Genomic DNA, 9,518 nt, shown 5'->3' on the forward strand with positions numbered 1-9,518 from the left:
TTTTTCTCATGCATGCAAAAATCCCCACTGTAGCCACTGGCAATAAGAAATTGTATAAAATATTTATAACAACAGAATTAATTAGAATTCAACTATGCTTCATAATTTCTTTTAGATTTACCTCTAATGAAAAAACTTTCCACAAAACCATCTTAAAACTTTTTTTTTTTTTAATCACAAGAAAGGGCTATAAAATTGACAGGAATTTACAGAATTTCTCCTTTTTTCTTAAGAGTAGAAAGATTAAATTATTCTTAGCAAAGTGAACAAGAAAATACACCAGACATCTTATTTTATTTATATTTTCATTCAAGAGACTTTTAAAACAGAAAAAGTATAATCACTGCATAGCAAGATCCATCATTCATGATATTTCTGGTGAGATTTTCTTCTTAGATGATGAAAAACCATTGATACTTTTAGAGGGAAGAAGGAAACAACTGAAATTACAGACACTTTGATTTTCCTGTGGGGGGAGGGAGATGTAATTTACCTTGAAAAGACCCATCTTTCATTCAGAATCCTGAGGTTACAACATTATCTAGATTGGAATATCAATATATTTTCTACACTAGGTGGAATACTGAGAGGATTATTCCCTCTCAATTTAAAATATTAAATTTCAGAGACATGTTTCTTACTATAATGTAAAATAACTATTTTAACATTGAGTAACATATATCCTAATACATTTTTTTTCCCAAAACATGAAGTAATTGTGGAAGCCATGACCAGACCTGCTATAAACAGCAAAGGAAACAATAGTAGGAGTGAAGAGATAATCCTTTAAATAGGAGAGAATATCTGCAAACTACACTTCAGCTAAGGGACAGATAACCAGAATATGTAAGGAACTCAGGCAACCTATCCAAAAAAAAACCCAAAAAACTAATTAAAAAATGGGCAAATGAGCTGAACAGACAACTTTCCAAGGGAGACATATGAATGGCCACAAGGTATATGAAAAAATGTCCAACATCTCTCATCATAAGGAAGATTCAAATTAAAACCATAATGAGATACCACTTAAACCCAGGAATGGTTAAGATTTAAAAAATAAAGAATAGGGCCAGCAGGTGAGATGGTGGTTAAGGCACTGGACTTCCACATGGCTGACCATGGTTTGAGTCCTGGACCTGGAGGCTTGCTTTCTCACTTTCCCTTTTTGTCTCTCTCTTCCTCAATCTGGTAAAATTTAAAATAATAATAATGATAATAATAATAATAATAACAACAAACAAAATTAAATAAATGAATAACTAAGTTTTTTAAAATAAATAAGGAATAATAAATGCTGACAAGGCTTCAGTGAAAACGGAATGCTTCTACACTGTTGGTGGGAATGTAAATTAGTACAGCCATTGTGGAGAACACTATGGAAGTTGCTTGAAAATCTGCAAATAGAACTATCATATCATCCAGCAATTCCACTCCTCAATATCTACCCAAAGGCTAGGATTACAGTCAGTAAGAAGAATACCTGCACATCCATGTTTATTGCAGTATTATTCACAATTGCTAAGATATGGAATGAACTCAAATGTCCAAGAACAGATGAATGGATTCAAAGTTGAGGCATATAGATGACTCATCCCTAAAAAGCAATGAAAACCTGGCATTTGATAGAAAGTGAATGAATATGGAAGATTTAATGCTTAGTGAAGTAAACTACACTATAATGTCTCCACTTAATATATACCAATTGTCTACACTATATGGCAGAAACTGAAAGATTTGACGGTATAAAGGCATAGAGAGCAACTGTGGATACTAGAGACAGTTTGGTAGAGGGGTAGACAATGTGGGGGGTGGGGCAGAGGGAGGGAATCAAGGGAAAAAGAAAAAAAAACAAAAACAAAAACAAAAACAACATTTAATGAACACAAACATGAAAAATTAACTGCTGATGATAATATGTATAGTAATATCTTTGATTAGATTAATATGCAGTGTATTCACGCGGAGAAAGTTCATTTTGTCTGTGTTAAATCCCCAAAGTAATTATATGTAAAACAAATTAAAATTATAAAAAAAAATAGAAGATAAAGAATTAGAAGCGCTGGCAAGGCTGTTGTGAAAAAGGAATCCTACACTGTTGGTGAGAATGTAAATTAGTATAACCATTGTAGAGAATATGGAGATTCCTCAAAAACCTTCAAATAGATCTACCATACAGCCTGGTAATACCACTCTTGGGTATTTACCCTGAAGTTAGGGAAGCAATCAGAAAGACACTTGTACATCCATATTTATTGTAGCACAATTCACAATCATTAAGACATAGAGTCAACCTAAATACCCAAGAATGAATGAATATATTGAAAAAACCTGACACATATACACTATGGAATATTACTCAGATATAAAAATCAATGTGATCCTGTCATTTAATACAAAGTAGGTGAATACAGAAGATTTAACACTAAGCAAAGCAAGCCAGACTATGAAAAATAGACTTTGGATGTCTCTGCTCAATATATACTGAATGTCTATACTTTATGGCAGAAACCCAAAGTACTATTATGTTATTTTTTTTACTTTAGTGCCCACACATTCATTACTATAATACAGAAATAAAATAAATTTTCTTATATCATTCTTGTATCTTATAACATTACTAAACTCATTTATTAGTTCTGTGTGTGTGTGTGTATGTGTGTATTTCTTAAGATTTCCTACATATATAATCATACAATTTGCCAATAGAAATATATACAAAAACTTTCTTCTTTCCAGACTGGATGTGATTATCTTTCTTACATAAATGCCATGGATAGAACACAAGTATACTTTGCAATATATATAATAAAATTGGAGATTCTTATTTTATTCCTGATTTTAAGGGAAAGTATGTTAAATTATTTACATTTTTGGCCTTTATTAGAATGAGAAGGTTTTATTTTTAGTTTGCAGAGTATTTTATCATCAAAATGTGTTTGCTTTTGTCAAATATTTTTCTAGATGTTTGGATATTATCATATAGATTTGTCTTTATTAATATACTGCATTGTACTTATTTATTATAAGATTTTGATTTTTCTCTTGTCAACAAAAGTTTATCATTTATAATCTTTTTCTTTTCTCTTTATTTTTCACACCTAAAATCCACTATCCATTCTCCACCAACCAGTTTCCTCCCTTACCATCACTGTTACATTATTGTATGTATCTGGTGTGTGTGTGTGTGTGTGTGTGTGTGTGTACCAGAATCAGGTTGTTTTCGTTATAACTTTTTAATACATTTTGCATTCAAGTAGTGAGATGTCTCTAACTTTACTCTTTTTATATATTATTTCTTTGGCCATACAAGGTCTTTTATGATTTCAGACAAATTTTATTATTTTTTTTCTATTTCTTTGAAGAATGTCACTGGAATTTTAATAGCAATGGAATTGAATTTGTAGATTACTTTAGGTAGTATTGACATGTTATTTATGTTAATCCTTCCAATTCATGAACTAGTGATGTCTTTTCACTTTTTTGATATCTTTATTCTTTTTTTTATAATTTTTATCATATATATCTTTTACTTCTAGGACTAGATTTGCTAATAGATATTCTATATTTTGTGGCTATTTTAAATAGAATTGATTTCTTCATTTCTTCCTTAGTTTGTTCCTTGACAGAGTACAAAATGTTACAGCTTTTAATATGAATTTTGTATACTACAACTTTGCTCAATTTGTTTATCACCTCTAAGAGACTTTTAGTAAATTAATTTTAGGGTTTTTCCATGCGTATCATATTGTCAGCAAATAGGGACAATTTAACTTCTTTTCCAATTTGGATGCCTTTATTTCACTCTCTTGTCTGATTTCATTGGCTAGGATTTCTGGTACTACATGAAGAAAGTAGGCATCTTTCTTTTGTTTGTTTGTTTTGAGAATTTTGCATCTATATTCATCAGAGATCTTGGAATGTAGTTTTCTTTTATCCTTGTGTCTTATTCTACTTTGGGTACCAAAGCAATGGTGGCTTCATAGGAGTTTGGGAGCATTACTTCCACTGAAATATTTAGAAATTTGAATTGGAAAATTGTCATTCTTTTTTACAGGGCTTTTAGAATTCAGCAGTGAACCCATTTGGACCTTGGTCTTCTTATTGAGACACTATTTATTATTATTATTATTATTATACTATGTGGGAGTCCAGCAATATAGCCATTACACTAACTGCTGGTCCTGAGACACTATTTATTATTGATTCAATATCATTACATGTTATTGGACTATTTAGGGTAAATCTTTTTCTTCTTGATTCATTCTAGGAATGCTACATGTGTTCAGAATTTGTTCTTCTCTTTTTAGGTCTTCCAGTTTGTTAACAGTACTCCCTGGGACCAGCAGTCAGCATAATGGCTACGTCGCTGGACTCCCATGTAGTCGACTGCAGTTTGAGTCCCGGACCCAGTGGCTTTAACTCCACCCGGGTACCGCGTGCCCGTGATTTCTCGCTTTCTGTCTCTCTGTTTCTCTCTGTCTGTCCGGCGAGTGCACATACCCTATAGCAAAAAAGTAAATAAATAAATAAATAAAATAGTACTCTCTAATAATCCTTGGTATCTCTGTGATATCCAGTGTAATGTCCCATTTTCATATGATTTATCTGAGACTTTCTCTTTTTCTTAGCTAATCTTGCTAATGGTTTGTCAATTTTGTTTATCCTCTCAAAGAAACAGTTTTTGTATCATTGATTATTTTAATAACTTTTTGTTACATATTTTATTTGTTTTCACTGTGATCTGATCTTTAATATTTTTTCTATTACTTTTGGAATTAGCTTGCTCTTGCTGTTTTAGCTCCTTGAGATGCATCATTAGGTTGTTTATTTGCAAACTTTCTGTTTTTTTCTTATAATTAGTAATTGCTATAAATTTCTCTCGACTTTTTTTCTGTATCCTAGAGGTTCTAGAGTATAGTATTATGGTAATCATTTGTTTCAGGAAATTTGAAAATTTTATTCTTTATTTCTTTAATACATTTTAAATCATTCAGGGGTATGTTGTTTGGCATCTACATGTTTATGGGTTTTTTTTATGTTCATGTATTTTTGAGAGTACATTTTGTTGTTGATTTCAAGTTTAATACCATAATGGTCAGAGAAGATGTGAGATATGGTTTCTTTTAAGTTTGCAGAGATTCATTATGTGTCTTATTTTGTGGTCACTCTTGGAAAACATTCCATATGCTCCTGAAAAAACTGTGTGTTCTGTGTTTGTTGGGTGAAATGCTCTATAAATGCCTTTCAGGTCCATTTGCTTTATGGCATTAACTTTAGTGTCTCTTTATTTTTTTGTCCAAATGATCTAGTCCGAGTTGAGAATGAATGTTGAAGTCCTCCAAAATTCATGTGTTAGTGTGTATGTCTCCATTAATGTCTAATAGTCTTTATTTAATGCAATTGGTTGCCAATGTTGGGTGCAGAAAAATGCCCAAAGTAGCTTCACTAAAGAGCCTTTCACCACAATACTCCTGATCATTTCTCTCATCAAATGGATAATTTTGTGAGAGTTTTGAAGACACATTATTAGGTATCCACCTTACAGTCCTGATTTGACTCCTTCTGGCTTCTTTTTATTTCCAAATGTCAAAAAATTATTTAAAGGACACCCATTTATTTGTATCAATTAATAATGAAAAAGTAAGAAAGATTGTATTAGAAATGTTAAATTCTCAAGACCCTCCATTCTTTACAGATGAACTAAATAGCTAGTGTCATTACTTGTGAAAGTGTCTTGAACTTGATAGAGCTTATATTGAGCTATGGGGCACGTGTGCTCACCAGAGAGAAATAACACAAAGAGTGAGAAGATACCCCCAGAAGAAATGGTCATTCTGCAATCTCTTCTCCTTCATTCTTCTCAGGATTTTGTACACCCATGCACATACACTTGTTTTTCAAGCTGTAAGATTTGGGACTCAAACTGTGAAGTCAGTCACGTGAGTTCCAGCTCCCTTAACCACTACTACACTGGCTGGGCCTATTTTATCTTTTAATTCTATTTTTCCACAGACTTTTGAAATCTCCTTGCATATACAATATTGTATGGCATAGATACAGTTTTATATGGGAGTATTTTTTAGCTTAACAATACTGTATCACAAATAACTTCCTACTTCCTGGAAGCACACTTACTGAGTCAAGGGGTGTAACCACTTAAAATGATTATATTTATTTATAAATTTCCTTTCAGAAAAGCTACATAAATTTACATTTCCATCAATAGTTTATCATAATTTCTGACTGTCACTGAACCTTAGCCAATACTAGATATAAGCACTCTTAAAAAGTACTTCATAGAGAAGAAGGGGCTACCAAAATGGTAGAGTAGAAATCTCTAACATTTGTTCATCTTCAGGGGAAAAAAAATAGAGAAGCTTTCTTAATAAGCTTCATAAGATCTCTGAAAAATAGTCAAAGGTTAACAGCAACCAAGAAATGTCCAATCAAATAAAACAAACAAACAAAAGCCAGCTTCAAAATGGTAGGAAAGATTTGTAACTTTTCACTTACCTTTGACTCACCCACTCCATTGTGTGGCTGATGTGGCAGAACCCACTTCCCAGTTCCACTCAAACTGGCAGGAGCAGAGTATACCTTATATGCACATTATTTATATAATTTGGTGTAACCTGGCTGGCAATATCTGTAGGTCTACTCACTCATCTCTGTCTTGCATAACTTGGAATACAGGCTGAAAAAGCAGGAATCACTCATAAAAACTAAAATAAGATATTTTAATACAGATCAAAATGTAAAAAATTGACAGTATTTTCCCTCTAACTCCCCATATTCTCTAGTTGATAAACTTTTGTATAACAAAGAATGCTATCAAGACATTGAAAAGACAACCCACAAAATGTAATTAGTATTTGTAAGTCAAATATTGTCAAATATTTGATAAGGGATTAATATCCATAATACACGATGGATCCTTACAACTCCACAATAAAAACTGAAGACATTAGGACCATAAGGTGGCATGATGATTAAGATGCTGGATTCCCATATAGCCAACTGCAGTTTGAGTCCAGGATCTGGTGGGTTGAAAATCATGTGGGAGTGTGTGTGTATGCCCAACATCCCAAGAGGAAAATGGAGGAGAAGGGATTGCAGCATGCATATTCCCCTGAGGGGTGATTTCTCACTTTCCCTATGTCTTTCTCTGGCAAGCACACTTACCCTATGTAAAAAACCTAAAAAGAAAAAAAAAAAAAAGGAAGAAGGGGGAGGAGAAGTAAAGAGAAAAGAAAACTCAAAGACATCTATTTAAAATGTGGAAAATGGGCTAACCTAGGGTCTTGTGGTTAAGGGAGCTGGATCCCACGGGACCAAACATAGTTTGAGTCCAGACCCTGGTAGCTCGAAAAACTCATTGGGTGCATGTATGTTCTGGCCCCAAATCCTGACAGGAAATGGAGGAGATGGGATTGTGATATGACCATGCCTCATTGGCAGTTGCTGTCTGTCCTCCCTCTCTCTTTCTGCCAAGTGTATGCATCTTTCCCAGTTTAAAAAATGTGAACAATTTTTAAAAATGTGAACCTTTTTTTTTTTTTGAGAGGTTTTTGCTATACGCACGTGCACTTGCCAGAAAGACAGAGACAGACAGAGAGACAGAAAGCGAGAAATCACCCCCTAGGGGGGATGGCCATGCTGCAATCCCTTCTTCTCCATCCTCCTCTTGGGATCTTGGGCACTCATGCACACGTGCCCAGCATGAGTTTAAGCCACCGGGTCCAGGACTCGAACCATAGTCGACTACACAGGAGTTCAGCAACATAGCCATTACGCAAACCGCTGGTCCCAACAATATGCGTTTTTCTAAAGAAGATATACAAATGGCCAGTAACCACATGAAATTGGTGCTTAATTCTTCCAGTTCATTATATAAATGTAAAACAAATTCATGAGATATAACTTTATACACATTACAATGGATTTTTTTTAAAAAATGAGAAATATTAATGAGGATATACACAAACTGGAACACTTGTGCTTTGCTGGTATAAAATGGTATACCTACTATATGAAACAACATGGCAGGTCTCTAAAAATGTAAACATATTTGTTCACCATTTGATTAGCAGTTCAATTCCCATGTATACACTGAAACATTTCTGAAGCAGGGACTGAAATAGGTACTTACATATCAATTTTCATATCAGCATTGTTTACAACAGCCAAAAAGTGGAAACAACCAAATACCCATTAATAGATAAATGGATAAACAAATGTGATATAGATGTACAATGGAATACTACTGAGCCCTAAAAGGCAAAGAAATAGTGGTTAAGGTGCTAGATTCCCACAGGGCTGACTGCGGTTCCAGTCCTGGACCAGGCCTCTTGCTTTCTCACTTTTCTATGGCCTCTCTCTCTCTCTCTCTCTCTCTGTCTCTTTCTGGTGAGCACACATGTTCTATAGCAAATTAAATTAATAATAATAAATTAAATGAATAATTCTTTAAAAATTAATAAAATTTTTATACACATTACAATGTGGATGCATCTTGAAAGCACTATACTAAGCTAAGCCAGATACAAAAGGAGAAATATTGTACGATTCTACTTATGTAAGGTAACCACAATAGGGAATTCAGAGTAATGAAAAGTAAAATGGAGATTACCAAAGGATTGGCAGTGGGAAGAACAAATAGTCACTGTTCAACGGGTACAGAGTTTTAATACGAGATGTTGAAAATGTTCTAGAAATGAAGAATGATGGTGATTGTACAATATTGTAAACATACTAATGCTGCTGAATTATGTTCTTAAAAATAGTTGAGAGAATGGTGTGGCAGCAGCAGTGGCTCTGGTAGCTTGCGACTGAGTATAAGCAACAAAAAATCACCATGATTCTTCAGAGACTCTTCAGGTTCCCCTCTGTCATTTGTCAGCAGTATCAGTCCATTTGCAAAGAACATTGGTGTAGAGCAGTGGCATTTAATAAGAAATTTGATCCTGTACAGAAACTTTGTCGTAGAGAAGATTAGAGAATACAAATATAAATGACAGGCCTATTGGGAACTATTTAGGTCCTCTAAACGTGGAACTGTTGATACTACCCCAGAATATCAGCAAGATCTGGAGAGTTTTCTAAGCTTACACAAATGTATGATAAAGCAGATATGACTTAAACTTCAAGATCCCAAATATGAAGTCATTGCAGAAACTTTGTCGTAGAGAAGATTAGAGAATACAAATATAAATGACAGGCCTATTGGGAACTATTTAGGTCCTCTAAACGTGGAACTGTTGATACTACCCCAGAATATCAGCAAGATCTGGAGAGTTTTCTAAGCTTACACAAATGTATGATAAAGCAGATATGACTTAAACTTCAAGATCCCAAATATGAAGTCATTGTTAAACCCCAGTCCTGGGAACCAGCAGTTAGCGTAATGGCTATGTCGCTGGACTCCCACGTAGTCGACCGTGGTTCACGTCCTGGACCTGGTGGCCTAAAACTCACGCCAGGCGTGTGTGCGTGCGTGCCCAAGATCCCGAGAGGAGAAT

This window comes from Tupaia chinensis, unplaced genomic scaffold (assembly GCF_000334495.1).
Source record: "Tupaia chinensis unplaced genomic scaffold, TupChi_1.0 Scaffold149552_1, whole genome shotgun sequence".
Classification (NCBI taxonomy): Eukaryota; Metazoa; Chordata; class Mammalia; order Scandentia; family Tupaiidae; genus Tupaia; species Tupaia belangeri.